Here is a 16,546-nt window from a genome sequence, read left to right as displayed (position 1 = left end):
AATAAAAAGTCAACCGCACCACGGATTCCCAGACAGTCTCCCACACTGGTACTAGCGAGGCCTTAAGCTGTGTAACTTCTGCGATCTGACGAGAGCAGGGACCGGCTCCGTCGCACACCCCCTAGCGGGTCCGGTAGGTTACCCCACCCCTTCCGGAACAGCATCATATGACGCGCACGTAGAAGGATTGTGATTGGTGCTCGCTGAAGTCAAGATGTGATTGGCGCATTCGGCATTGTGGGCGTGTTCATGCCCGTAGAATGAATGTGATTGGTGCGCGCTGAAGCCATGATGTGATTGGTGCGTACTGAGTTGTGGGCTTGTTCATTGAACAGAAGTATGCCCTGACATGCCTGGAACGCGTCCGAACATGTTTTCTGCGGTTTTCTGAAACTATAAGTATACCTGTGTGCATGACAAGGTTACACTTTGAATAATGATTGTGATTGGTGCTCCCTGTAACCAAGGCATGACCAGGGTTATATCTGAACACGTTATTCACAAATTGTTTAAATAAAAGCTCAATTTGTTCTTTTTGTATAAACACATAAAATGGATGGGTAAATTTATTGTAAAGAAATAAAATACAAAATAAAACACCCGGGTGGGATTTGAAACCACACCAGCTTATGTGTCTATTGGATTTTTAAGGCTAACGCCTTAAATCACTTGGGCACCCTGGTATAGGACAGATTGTGTGGAAATAGTGTATTAAGGAGATGATTCAGATGGAATTTTAGTTCAGGTGTAGCTAACATTGCGAAGCAATGTACATTTGACATAGTCAACCATTAAGGTAATGTCAAAACCAAATAAAAAGCAGACGTATATTTCAACATACATTCGTTTATTTTATAAAAACAAAAGCGTACTACAGTTGAAAAGGTAGAGTTATAAATATATGTCAGGCAAATAATGGCACATTTATAAAAAAGAGGCATTTAGTGAATATTTACAGAACAAATACACGTACAGATCAAAATACACAGGAACAACAAATATTTGCAGCTAAACAATGACAGGCACCGCCTATATACACAACTCCACAGTTACATAGTTAACCAATTTACAACAGGCAATACCATATCAAAGCGTCTTCTTGACAGTCACCGACCTGGGAGTCCAGATAAACTTGGGGAACCTAAAGAAACATTGAGGGGTGTAGAATGTCTTTTCTGAAGTGTTAAGGGCTCAGTCACGGGTGAATTATCAGACATATTGTTAAGCATTTTTAAATGGTCCAGACGCTGTCTAGTAGCTGCATTAACAGCAATTGTAGATGGCACATTTAACTCAGCCATGGAACCCAGAAAACTGTTCCAACCGGCAGGGACTTTGCTTGCGGTGATGTTACGGTTCTGTGTAACAGTGCGGATTAAGTCCAGTATATTAGAGCCGGGTATAACACCGCCTTTATAAACAAATTCACCTTTCTCATTCCAGGCAGTAGTCTGCTTGGCTTGTGACATTTTACAGAGTAACAATGCAGCATTTTTCTTATAGCGGTCGTTTACAGAGCTAATAATCTCACTAATCACAGGATCGGCGATGTCCAAAGATTTCAATGGGGTAGATTGTAAAGGCGGCGGCATTGTTGGGTCAGATACATCAGGAGGCATTAAAAGAGTTAGGGTATGTTCACACGGCAGCGTCCGTAACGGCTGAAATTACGGGGCTGTTTTCAGGAGAAAACAGCTCCGTAATTTCAGTCGTAATGGCATGTTGAGGCGCTGTTTGCTGCGTCCATTACGGACGTTAAATGGAGCTGGTTTTCCATGGAGTCCATGGAAGACGGCTCCATTTACGTCTGAAGAAGTGACAGGCACTTCTTTGAACCGGGCGTCTTTTTTACACCCCGCCTTTTGACAGCGGGACGTAAAAAAAATGCCCGTGTGCACAGAACATCGTAAGACCCATTCTAATGAATGGGCAGATGTTTGCCAACGCTATCGAGGCGCATTTTCGGACGTAAATCAAGGCGTAAAACGCCTGAATTACGTCCGTAAATAAGCCGTGTGAACATACCCTTAAGCTCGTCTTTTCCTGTTTAAGTTGCTTAGTGTGCAACAAGTATTTCTGCAGCACAGTTGTATACCTCTTGATCTTTTCATCTTCTAATAAATTGTTTTTTTGAAGTTTCTCAGAAATTTCTGAATCGAGTCTTTGTGTAAACGAAATATGTTTGTCGTCGTTATTGAGAGAATTTCTCTGTAAACGATCCAAATCGTGTTTAGGAACCATGTACCAGGTGAAACGGAGGAGAACCGTGGATTAAACCCAAAATTACAGAAAAAGGGAGAGTTGCCCACGGCAACACTGTGCGCAACAAGAGTGGTGAACGAGCCGAGTCAAACCAGGAGTGTACGAGGTGCCAAACGCAGAGAAGGAGAGTAGTGAACAAGCCGAGTCAAACCAGGAGTGTACGAGGTACCAAACGCAGAGCAGGAGAGTAGTCAGTAAGCCAGGGTCAATATGAAGCAGGGACAAATAGTTCAAGAAGCTGCAGCAGGGCCAGGAAACCAACAGAGAAGAATCACAAGCAAGGAGGAACAGGAAAGGCAGGTATAAATAGACAGAGGGCGGGAGCTAGCTCCGTCTGGCCAGGCTGTGATAGGCTCTCCCACTCCTAAGCCTGCCATCCTGAGTGGTGGAAGATGGAGTCAGTCTCACAGACATAGAAGCAGGTGCAGACTGATTACATATGGGCGTTGACACAGAAGCTGTGCCTGGCAGATCCTTTACAGGTAAAGTCGGATTTGAAAATACGTTTGGTGTATACAAATTTCTGTGTTTTCTGCAAAGGTCGTGTCTCTATCTGCCAATGCCGTTTATATCTGACAATGCCCGTCTGACGCACCACAATTTTTTTTTTGTTCCTCGGGGTCAGTGTGTAAAGGATAGTCCATATGATTGCGAATCTGTACAGACATGATATGGTAAATCAATAACTACAAGTCAAACAAATGCATCAAAACGAAATATATCTCGCGAGTCAGTACCATATAAATTTATGCAATGGCACTTTGGTGAAACAGTTTTTTGGTCTGATTTAAAAAGCGAGATCAAACAAACAGTAAGGGCTATTGAAGATTTATTGTTGCCTAGTGTCTCTAATAACGGTATTTATACTTGTAGAGTCGCAAAACTTAGAAAAAACCTTAACCCTGCCAAAAATGCATTTCAAAGTGGCATCGCTAGCCTGACAGCTTGTGGAATTGACTTAAACGAAAGACCGTTGATAGATTTATGGTGCACAGACCTCACCCAGACAGCCGCCATCGGTTCTGATGTAGAGGGTCTCGTAGATGAATATAAATTCTGGCTGGGTTTAAAGGCTATTGCTAGAGCTTTTGTCGAGGTCTTACACGTTCTATATGACTTTGGTGCTCTCAAACGATCTAAACGTTCTGAATTGAAATGAAAAATCACAAGTTGTAGTGGTGATTTTCACAAAGGTTTAAAAGCACTAAATCAATTCTGACTAGATATGTCTAGGAACGGCCTTAAATGGTGTAGAGAACGGATGACGACACGCAGACGACCAACGAACTATAGGTATAGTGTGTCTGCCAAGAGAGCGGTAAAAGCAACGAACCACATGTATCGTAGGTCTGTAAAGAAAGTGGTAAAAACTTCTTAGACGCCGAAAAGGGCCATACAGTATACAAAATATTGACGAAGAGGTAGGTTTCAGAACAAATACCCCTAAGAATTTTGGGCCTTTAGCGGCAGAATGTCTAACACCTCCTACACATAATGAAACAGCGCCGGATGCATCACCCGTACGCCAATAGTCTCCTGAGCCAGAGAATGTTGTTGAAGTACCCGTACAGCATGAATTAAATAACCCCAACGGTGCTGCAGAAGAGCCTGTAGTTTTGGAGCTCATCAACCAGTACCGTAGGGATATTGTCAATTTTAATGCTGTTGAGCATTATCAGCACTTCAGATTTGCGACTATAGACCGTTTACCGTTCTTTGATCTGGCCCTCCGCGGTGTGCATAGCACTATACAGGCACTCTTAAACCAACTGAGGGCCGACGTGGGGCACAACGATTTTGTTCAGTTAAGACTAGCAGGCGATGGCTTCAATGGTCCTTTGTATTCTACCAAAAGAACCATAGACGCCTTTGATGCAGATTCATTTTTGAATGCTGTGGTCAATTTACTGCAGAGTAACGCTGAACTTATTGGGAATGGGACATTAAGACTGGTTGTTACAATTGTTAGAAACAGAGTCGGCGGTTTTATGACACGCATACGGCTTAGATCGACCCCTTACAGCCGAATTATTAAAACAAAGAGACGTTGGCTTTATGTTTTATACAACGCAGATAACAATTTATGTCTGGCTGCCAGTCTCTGTGCCCTTTTAGACAACGAAAATGTTGCGGACTCTGTATTGTTGGCGATGCCTCCGAAATGCATAGGACTTTGGGCATACCCGATGACAGGTTAGTCAGTTTTAGCGACATACCTGCATTTGAATGTGACCATTAAGATCTATTATCATCACCAGGGTGAATGGCACTGTTTCCACCTCGAAACACTGCAAAGACAAAGTTCTGTTTCTATTACATGATGCAGAGCATTACTACGGTATCAAAAACGTAAAATTATTCTTTGGCTTTAACTACTTTTGCGACTACTGCCACACGCCTTTTCATCACAAAAATAACCATTCATGACGTTATTTTTGTAAAGCTTGTCAAAGAAAGACATGTGTTGAGGAAAAGGGTATGTCTCCTAGGTGTCCCAGCTGCCGTACATTTTGCCGTTCACACGTTTGTTTAAAGGTCCACATAAATCTTGTCCGCCTGAAAAAAATAGATTGTAAACTTAAGGAATACTGCGATTCGTGCGACGAATAGGTTTCTAAGATAAACCAGCACGAATGTGTAGGTTTAGAATTTCAAATTTGCCACGCCGTGATTGACACTTTTGAAGGGCATGTTTGTTATTTGAGAAAAATTACGCCGGATGAGTCGATGGAAAGATACATTTTTTATGACTTTGAGTGTATGCAGGAGACCGGTATACATATACCAAATTATGCATACGCATTACCGTTAGCTTCGGAGAAGTCCTGGGAATTTCACGGCTTAAAGAGGCTCTGTCACCAGATTATAAGTGCCCTATCTCCTACATAATCTGATCGGCGCTGTAATGTAGATAACAGCAGTGGTTTTTATTTTGAAAAACGATCATTTTTGAGCAAGTTATGAGCAATTTTAGATTTAGTTTCTTAATGCCCAACTGGGCGTGTTTTTACTTTGGTCAGCCTCATACACCTCTTTACAACACCCACTTGGTCAAATCAGCATCAAACACTTCTCATTGTTCCAGCCCAGCTTCTTTCACTGCACAATCACACTGTGCTGTGGATCATGCTGGGCTGGAACAATGAGAAGTGTATGACACTGATTGGTCACGGATTGGTCAGCCTCATACACCTCCTTACAACACCCACTTGGTCAAAAGTAAAAACACGCCCAGTTGGGCATTAAGAAACTCAATCTAAAATTGCTCATAACTTGCTCAAAAATGATCGTTTTTCAAAATAAAAACCACTGTTGTTATCTACATTACAGCGCCGATCAGATTATGTAGGAGATAGAGCATTTATAATCTGGTGACAGAGCCTCTTTAACGTGTCTGGAGGATATTGTAAAAAAATTCATAGACACTGCTTTCCGTGGCTACACGTTTATAGCTCATAATGTCGGACTTATTGGCCAGAGGTGGTAAATTACTTTGTGTCACAGTGTCTGATTTAGGAATTAGGTTTATCGATTCTTTATATTTCCTGCCCATGAGTCTTAGTAAGCTACCACAGGCGTTGGATTTCACAGGCTCCAAAGGTTATTTCCCACACTTTTTTAACAAGGCGGCTAATCAAAATTACATTGGTACTATGCCTTCTGTAGACCAATATGGTTTTGAAACCATGATGCCTGATGAGAAAGTGAAATTCACGACTTGGTACGCTGATAACGAAAACTACGTATTCGATTTTCAGACTGAGCTTAAAGAATACTGTATTCAGGATGTTAAAATTCTAAAAGATGCTTGCTTATGTTACAGAAAAAGTATAATTGAAATGACAAAAAAAACGACAACTAAATTTAACGCGGATGGTGAACTTGACACAGAAACACAAGAGATTGATCCTTTTCTACTCGCTACACTGGCTTCTGTATGCATGGCTATGTGCAGGTTAAAATTTTTACCTAGAGACACCGTAGCCATTGTACCATCAGACAATTACCACAAGGGGCAAAAAAGATTTTCAACGGCTTCTATGCAGTGGTTACTTTATGTAGAACATAAGGAGGGTATTAACAAACAACACGCTTTAAAGGGCGGTGAGAATTCCGTCGATAGATATTTTTTGAATGGTTATGCGCTAATTAACGGCTCTAAGGTCGCCTTTGAATTCCAGGGCTGTTTTTATCACGGCTGTCCTTTGTGCTACAATGAAAAAGCTTTTAACAATGTGATGCAGACAACCTACGGCCAATTGTATCACAAAACTAATGTCAAAACACATTTTCTAAAATGTAACGGTTATGTGGTGCATGAAATGTGGGAACATGACTGGGTTAGTATGTTAGAGACGGACAAAGACTTACAAGTTTTTCTTCTTGAAAAAAGTTTCCCGCAGCCTATGAATCCCCGTGATGCTCTTTATGGTGGCCGTACCAACACTATTAAATTATACCACAAAACTGCCCCTGGTGAGCGTATACACTACTATGATTTCACCAGTTTGTACCCCTATGTCAACAAAACTAAGCAGTATCCTGTCGGCCATCCAGTTATCATTTATGATAATTTTAAGCATTTTGGCTTTGCTAGAGTAAAAGTTTGCCCGCCGCAAGGTTTATATTTTCCGGTCCTGCCTATTAAAATGAATAACAAACTCCTGTTCCCCTTGTGCCGTACTTGTGCTACTAATGAACTGAAGACCCCTTGCATACACACGGATGATGAGCGGTCACTGACCGGTACTTGGTGCACTATTGAAATTCAAAAGATCTTAAAGAAAGGTTACACGCTTTGCGAAATTTTTGAAATTTAACATTTTGTAGCATAGACAACTAAATTGTTTGAATTTTACATTAACCCCTTCCCGCACCTTGGCGTAAATGCACGTCCAGGTGAGCAGTAACTTCGTGCACCTGGGCGTGCAGTTACGTCCGTGCTTTAACAATTAACCGCCGCGCGCCGCTACACCGCTGCGGCGATGCGGTGGTCGATTGCGATCACCACATCGGTGAGGTTTACTGCGGATCGGCAGCCCCCCACATGTATTTGCGGGGGCTGGCGATCCTTATCATGGCAACCAGAGGCCAGACAATGACTTCCGGGTTGCCATGTACGGAAGCCTCGGAGGATCAGCCTCCGGCCATTCCTCCAATGCTTCCTGTCAGTGTGAGTGTTACGTCACAATGACAGTTAGAACACATTACACTACGTGTGTAGTGTAATGTGTTCTAGCAGCGATCAGAGCTGCAAGTCTAAGTGTCCCCTAGTGGGACAAGTAAAAAAAGTAAAAAAAAGATAATAAAAATGTTTTTAAAAAGTGTAAAAATAAAAGTTAGAAGTGACAAACAAAGAATGCTTTTTTTCCTATAATAAGTCTTTTATTATAGGAAAAAAATTAACACGTTAAAAAAAGTACACATATTTGGTATCGCCGCATTCATAATGACCCCAACTATAAAACTGTAATATTATTTTTCCTGCACGGTGAAAACCGCGAAAAAATAAACGAAAAACAGTGCCCGAATCACAATTTTTTGGTTACGAACCCTCCCAAAATATACAATAAAAAGTGATCAAAAAGTCGCATGTACGCCAAAATAATACCAATACAAACTACATCCCGTCCCGCAAAAAACAAGCCCTTACACCGCTTTTTTGAATGAAAAATAAAAAGGTTATCGCTCTCAGAATATGGCGACACAAAAATTTATTTATTTTATAAATAAGTGATTTTATTGCACAAACGCTGCAAAACATTAAAAAAAATTATATACATCTGGTATCGCTGTAATCGTATCGACCCGCAGAATAAAGTATAATGGTCATTTATAGCCCAGGGTGAAGGCCATAAAAAAACAGATAAAAAACATTGTCAGAATTGATGGTTTTTGGTCACTTTGCTTGCCAAAAAATGGAATAAAACGTGATCCAAAAAATTTCTGGTACCCCAAAATAGAACCAATGAAAACTACAGATTGTCCCGCAAAGAATAAACCCTCACACGGCTCCGGTGGAGAAAAAATAAAACTGTTCTGGCTCTCAGAATATGGCGATGCAAAATGTGCAGTGTTCCAAAAGCGGATAAGATCAGCGACACCGGCCACATATCTGCGGATTATTATTTATTTACTGCATTATTATACCCTCTTATTATACCCTGATGTATATGTCCCCACATTATAACAACTACCAAGCAAACTCTGTGCCCCAAAAGCCAAATGGCGTCCCTCCCTTCTGAGCCCTGCAGCGTGCCTAAACACCAATTTACGTCCACAGATATGGCATCGCCATACCCAGGAGAACCCGGTTAATATTTTATGAGGTATTTGTCTTCAGTGGCACAAACTGGGCACAACATGTAGTGCACTAAAATGGCATATGAGTGGAACATTTTAATTTTCACTCCGCACCATGCGCTGCGCATTAACCCCTTCGCGCACCACAACATAGCATGTCGTAGTGTGGGGGGTGATGTATGGAGTGTCTCACGTGAAAAATAAAGAATTTAAACCGGCAAAATCGCTGTTTTTTTGGACACCTTGGCTCTACCTAAAAATTTAATAAAAAGTGTTCAAAAAGTTGTATGTACGAAAACATGGTACCACTGAAAACGAACGCTTGTCCCTCAATAAATAAGCCCTCATACCGCTCTATTGACTGAAAAATAAAAAAAGTTGTGGCTCTTGGAAAGCGGGGAGGAAAAAACTAAAAAGGAAAATAAAAAAATGGATCAGTCCAGAAAGGGTTAATTACTTTCTAATGAAAAAACATTTATGACCACACGTGGGGTATAGCCGTACTCGGGAGAAATTGCTTTACAAATGTTGGGCAGATTTTTCCCCCTTTATCCTTTGTGAAATTGAAAAAAATGCAACATTTTAGTGGAAGAAATGTTGATATTCATTTTCACGGCCTAATTCTAATAAATCCTGCAAAAGATTTGTGGGGTCTAAATGCCCACTATATCCCTAGATAGATTCTTTAAGTGGTGTAATTTCCACTTTTGGGGGGTTTCCACTGTTTTGGCCTCTCATGGGCTTTGCAAATGCAACATGGCACCCAAAAACCATTTCAGCAAAATTTGAGATCCAAAAGCCAAATAGCGCTCCTTCCCTTCTAAGCCTTGCTGTGGGTCCAAACAGCAGTTTATTACCACATATGGCATATTTCCGTAATCGGGAGAAATAGTTTTACAAATGTTGGGGTGCTTTTTCTCCTTTATTCCTTGTAAAAATTAAAAATGCCTACCTTTTTTCAGAAAAAAAGTCGATTTTTACCTTTACAGAATAATTCCAATGAATTCAGCAAAACAACCGTGGGGTCAAAATGCTAACTTTACCCCTAGAAAAATTCCTTGATGAGTGTAGTTTCCAAAATGGGGTAACTTTCCGGGGGTTTCCACTATTTTGTTCCCTCCAGTGCATTTCAAACGCGGCATGGCACTGAAAACTATTCCAGCAAAATCAGAATTTCAAAATCCAAATGGTGCTCCTTCCCTTCTGAGTCCTGCTGTGGGTCCAAACAGCAGTTTATTACCACATATGGGGTATTGCTATAATCAGGAGAAATTGCTTTACATATGTTGGGGTGTTTTTTCTCTTTTATTCCTTGAAAAAATTAAACATTTCTAAATTTTTTCAGAAAAAAAGGAGATTTTCATCTTCACAAACTAATTCAAATAAATTTAGCAAAAAAACTGTGGGTTCAAAATGCTAACTATACCCCTAGATAAATTCCCTGAGGGGTGTAGTTTCCAAAATGAGGTCACTTTTGGGGGTCTTTATTGTTTTGGCCCCACAAGACCTCTTCAAACCTGACAGGAGTCCCCAAAATCCACTAGGTGCTCCTTTGCTTCTGAGGCCTGTATTTCAGTCCATGACCGCACTAGGGCCACATGTGGGGTATTTCTAAAAACTGCAGAATCTGGGCAATAAATAATAAGTTACATTTCTTGGGTAAAACCTTCTGTGGTATAGAAAAAAATGTATTATAAATGAATTTTGTAAAAAAAAAATGAAATTTTTAACTTTCACCTCTACTTTGCTTTAATTCCTGTGAAACGCCTAAAGGGTTAATACACTTTCTGAATGCTGTTTTGAATACTTTGAGGGGTGCAGTTTTCAAAATGGGGTAATTTATGGGGACTTTCTAATATATAAGGCTCTCAAAGCCACTTCAGAACTGAACTGGTCCGCTGCTAAAGTTCTAAGTCTTGTAACGTCCTATAAAAATAAAAGAATGTTCAAAAAACGATGCCAAACTAAAGTAGACATATGGGAAATGTTAACTAGTAACTATTTTGTGTGGTATTACTATCTATTTTACAAGCAGATACATTTAAATTTAGAAAAATGCTAATTTTTGCAAATTTTCTCCAAATCAAGCATTGTGACAAATCTTGATGTGCTTTTTGCCTACACATTTTTGCAACAATACGAGGTGTCTTCATTGGATTTTTTAGATGATGAGACAGCCATGATCAGTTGGAAGAACACAAAAGCTTGTCCTAGCTTGGCACGTAATACAAATGTTTTTATCGCTTGCTTTACAACCGCTTATGCGCACCTAGAGTTGTACAATGTTTTGGACTCTCTGCAAGAGAGATGCCTCTACCATGACACTGACTCTGGTATTTTTGTCAGCAAAAGGGATGACTGGAATCCTCCGTTTGGTGATTATCTAGGTGACCTGACTAGTGAACTGTCTAACAACACCTACATTACAGAATATGTATCTGCAGGCCCCAAGACTTACAGATACAAATTAACGACTGGTAAGACGACTTTAAAAGTGGAAGGCATAACCCTGAAAGCTGCCAATGTGGAGCTCATTAACTTTGACAGCTTAAAAGACCTAGTGTTGGACTATCCTTTACACACTGACCCCAAGGAACAAAAAAAATTTGTGGTGTGTCAGACGGGCATTGTCAGAAATAAATGGCATTGGCAGATAGAGACACGACCTTTGCAGAAAACACAGAAATTTGTATACACCAAACGTATTTTCAAATCTGACTTTACCACTATACCTTTTTAGTTATTGAGTTTTTATTGTAATGGATGTAAGACTACAACATCCATTTTCATGCATACTGTCTGGCCCCTCTAATTCAGGTAAGAACTATTTTGTTATGCAACATTTACGCAACGACAGCGCGACATTGTCGCATAGACCTGATAACATTTGTATGGTTTTATTCCTTCTGGTAGCCTTGGTATGACAATTTATTATGTACAATACCCAATATTCATTTTATGGAGGGGTTGCCTCAATCTTTTAACAATGATGATTTGTTTCCGCCTAGTAAAGTTAATTTAACAATTGTTGATGACCTGATGGACGTTGCCGGCGATAGCACTGAGCTTTAAAAAGCATTCACCAAGTATGTGCACCACAGAAACCTTAGCATCCTGTACCTAGTACAAAATATATTTTGTCAAGGTAAATGCAGTCACACTATTAATTTAAACACAAAATATATGGTTCTTTTTAAAAACCCCAGGGACAAACTACAAATAACTTTAGCCCATCAAATGTACCCTGGAAAGTCACAGTTCTTTTTAGAGGCTTTTGAAGACGCGACCCATAAATCCTACGGTTATTTAAAGGTGGATTTAAGGGCTGCAACTCCTGATGAGTACAGTTTAAGAACCGGTCTCTTCACGCCTGACACGCCCTCTTTATACGTTTATAAAAGAAAATCTAAAAGGCGCTGACTTACTGGGATATGTTCATTCGTGTAAGATCCTTTGAAGGCTGTAGGTATGTCTGAGCAGATAGGCCGCAATTGGCAGAGCTTAAAAGCGCGCCATGTAGGTATTCTCAAAAATTGGCAGAATGTTATAAAAACCCTAAGCAGTAGTAGTGGTTTTATTGGCTCCCTGCTGGGTTTTGCTATAACTCTGCTGACTGGACTTCTGACTAACCGATAATGGAATATGCAGAGAAAATGTACATGGTTCCTAAACACGATTTGGAGCGTTTACAGAGAAATTCTCTCAATAACGACGACAAACATATTTCGTTTACACAAAGACTCGATTCAGAAATTTCTGAGAAACTCCAAAAAAACTATTTATTAGAAGATGAAAAGATCAAGAGGTATACCACTATGCTGCAGAAATACTTGTTGCATACTACGCAACTTAAACAGGAAAAGACGCGCTTAACTCTTTTAATGCCTCCTGATGTATCTGACCCAACAATGCCGCCGCCTTTACAATCTACCCCATTGAAATCTTTGGACATCGCCGATCCTGTGATTAGTGAGATTATTAGCTCTGTAAACGACCGCTATAAGAAAAATGCTGCATTGTTACTCTGTAAAATGTCACAAGCCAAGCAGACTACCGCCTGGAATGACATAGGCGAATTTGTTTATAAAGGCGGTGTTATACCCGGCTCTAATATACTGGACTTAATCCGCACTGTTACACAGAACCATAACATCACCGCAATCAAAATCTATATCAAAATTGTAAGGATGCACTCCAATTTGTTGGTGCTATTTAGGTTCGGGTTTGAGTACGCACACTATAGATTTATAAAATAAACCTAAAGCACTCCAGGAACACTTGAATTTTTTTATTTAAATTTTTTTATTTTTCATTCCAAATAGTATCTTAGAACAATATTTTAGAGCACGCGATAACAACAAATGTTTCGGCCCAACCAAGGCCTTTCTCACAATCGCTGTGGGAGAATAAAAAGAGGAGGAGCTAGCGCCCTATATCTGGATCCGTTCAGGAACCATAGTCACACTGGCTTACCTAGAGCGTCTGGTAGACGCCTGCACACCACTCTTCCTTCAATATCACATGCAGGTATGTCGCTTCTGACACTATCACGCTGTATCATGGTTTTTTGTATCCTGCCTCTATTATTTCTTATTATTTCACACTATACCTTACCCTCTCCCCTATTCACTACTCTGCATTACCGGTACTTTATGGTATGGTCCTGAGGGGTATTTTGCCAATACCTCTCCTACAGGTTCTTATATGTATTTTTGTCAATACCTCTTCGATATATACTTTGTGATCTGCATACCTTTAATGGTTTTGTTATAGATTTTCAAATGGAAATTTAACTAAAAATAAGAATCATCTATATGTTACTTGTTTACATTTGTCACAAATGAGGAGTCTAATCTGTACACGTCATATATTATAGACCAGGTCTATGGTCATTTGTTTATAATGGCTATGTTCATTTATTATTTAATTGTGTTTCGCTGCTTTTTTAGATATTTAATTTGCTTATGTATCCTCTATATTTTTTATTTCTATTTGAGAGATACAGTGGAGGAAATAAGTATTTGATCCCTTGCTGATTTTGTAAGTTTGCCCACTGTCAAAGTCATGAACAGTCTAGAATTTTTAGGCTAGGTTAATTTTACCAGTGAGAGATAGATTATATAAAAAAAAATAAAAAAAAATAACATTCTCAAAATTATATATATTTATTTGCATTGTGCACAGAGAAATAAGTATTTGATCCCCTACCAACCATTAAGAGTTCAGCCTCCTCCAGACCAGTTACACGCTCCAAATCAACTTGGTGCCTGCATTAAAGACAGCTGTCTTACATGGTCACCTGTATAAAAGACTCCTGTCCACAGACTCAATTAATCAGTCTGACTCTAACCTCTACAACATGGGCAAGACCAAAGAGCTTTCTAAGGATGTCAGGGACAAGATCATAGACCTGCACAAGGCTGGAATGGGCTACAAAACCATAAGTAAGGCGCTGGGTGAGAAGGAGACAACTGTTGGTGCAATAGTAAGAAAATGGAAGACATACAAAATGGCTGTCAATCGACATCGATCTGGGGCTCCATGCAAAATCTCACCTCGTGGGGTATCCTTGATCCTGAGGAAGGTGAGAGCTCGGCCGAAAACTACACGGGGGAACTTGTTAATGATCTCAAGGCAGCTGGGACCACAGTCACCAAGAAAACCATTGGTAACACATTACGCCGTAATGGATTAAAATCCTGCAGTGCCCGCAAGGTCCCCCTGCTCAAGAAGGCACATGTACAGGCCCGTCTGAAGTTTGCAAATGAACATCTGGATGATTCTGAGAGTTATTGGGAGAAGGTGCTGTGGTCAGATGAGACTAAAATTGAGCTCTTTGGCATTAACTCAACTCACCATTTTTGGAGGAAGAGAAATGCTGCCTATGACCCAAAGAACACCGTCCCCACTGTCAAGCATGGAGGTGGAAACATTATGTTTTGGGGGTGTTTCTCTTCTAAGGGCACAGGACTACTTCACCGCATCAATGGAAGAATGGATGGAGCCATGTACCGTCAAATCCTGAGTGACAACCTCCTTCCCTCCACCAGAACATTAAAAATGGCTCGTGGCTGGGTCTTCCAGCACGACAATGACCCGAAACATACAGCCAAGGCAACAAAGGAGTGGCTCAAAAAGAAGCACATTAAGGTCATGGAGTGGCCTAGCCAGTCTCCAGACCTTAATCCCATCGAAAACTTATGGAGGGAGCTGAAGATCCGAGTTGCCAAGCGACAGCCTCGAAATCTTAATTATTTACAGATGATCTGCAAAGAGGAGTGGGCCAAAATTCCATCTAACATGTGTGCAAACCTCATCATCAACTACTAAAAATGTCTGACTGCTGTGCTTGCCAACAAGGGTTTTGCCACCAAGTATTAAAGTCTTGTTTGCCAAAGGGATCAAATACTTATTTCTCTGTGCACAATGCAAATAAATATATATAATTTTGACAATGTGATTTTTTTTAATTTTTTTTTATATAATCTATCTCTCACTGGTAAAATTAACCTAGCCTAAAAATTCTAGACTGTTCATGTCTTTGACAGTGGGCAAACTTACAAAATCAGCAAGGGATCAAATACTTATTTCTTTCACTGTATATATTATATCCTTGTTTCTTTTTATTCTCACACAGCGATTGTGAGAAAGGCCTTGGTTGGGCCGAAACGTTTGTTGTTATCGCTTGCTCTAAAATATTGTTCTAAGATACGATTTGGAATGAAATATAAAAAAATGTAAATAAAAAAATTCAAGTGTTCCTGGAGTGCTTTAGGTTTATTTTATAAATCACCGCAAGCAAAGCCCCTGCCGGTTGGAACAATTTTCTGGGTTCCATGGCTGAGTTAAATGTGCCGTCTACAATTGTTGTTAATGCCGCTACTAGACAGCGTCTGGACCATTTAAAAATGCTTAACAATATGTCTGATAATTCACCCGTGACTGAGCCCTTAACACTTCAGAAAATACATTCTACACCCCTCAATGTTTCTTTAGGTTCCCCAAGTTTATCTGGACTCCCAGGTCGGTCACTGTCGAGACGACGCTTTGATATGGTATTGCCTGTTGTAAATTGGTTAACTATGTAATTGTGGAGTTGTGTATATCGGCGGCGCCTGTCATTGTTTCGCTGCAAATATATGTTGTTCCTGTATATTTTGATCTGTACGTGTATTTGTTCTGTAAATATTCACTAAATGCCTCTTTTTTATAAAAGTGATATTATTTGCCTGACATATTTTTATAACTCTACCTTTTCAACTGTCGTACGCTATTGTTTTTATAAAATAAACTAATTTATGTTGAAATATACGTCTGCTTTTTATTTGGTTTTGACATTACCTTAATGCTTGACTACGTCAAATGTACATTGCTTCGCAATGTTAGCTACGCCTGAACTAAAATTCCATCTGAATCATCTCCTTACTACACTACTTCATATTATTCTATTTTCACATGACCAATCCTATACCAGGGCGGCCGAGTTGTTTAAGGTGTTGGACTTAAAAATCCAATTGGCATATAAGCCGGTGTGGGGATCGAATCCCACCCCAGGTAGTCCTTTTAAGCATTATTTTATTTTTTTACCCATCCATTTTATGTGTTTATACAAAAAGAACAAATTGATCTTTTTTTCAAATAATTTGTGAATAACGTGTTCAGATATAACCCTGGTCATGCCTTGGTTACGGCGCGCACCAATCACAATCATTATTCAAAATGTAACCCTGTCATGCGCACAGGTATACGTATAGTTTCAGAAAACAGCAGAAAACATATTCGGACGCGTTCCAGGCATGTCAGGGCATGTTTCTGTTCAATGAACAAGCCCACAACTCGGTACACGCCAATCACATCATGGCTTTAGCACGCACCAATTACATTCATTCTACGGGCATGAACACGCCCAAAATGTAACCCTGTCATGCGCACAGGTATACGTATAGTTTCAGAAAACCGCAGAAAACATATTCGGACGCGT

Source organism: Rhinoderma darwinii, unplaced genomic scaffold (assembly GCF_050947455.1).
Source record: "Rhinoderma darwinii isolate aRhiDar2 unplaced genomic scaffold, aRhiDar2.hap1 Scaffold_3887, whole genome shotgun sequence".
NCBI lineage: Eukaryota > Metazoa > Chordata > Amphibia > Anura > Rhinodermatidae > Rhinoderma > Rhinoderma darwinii.
Note: the sequence above shows the minus strand (reverse complement) of the source record.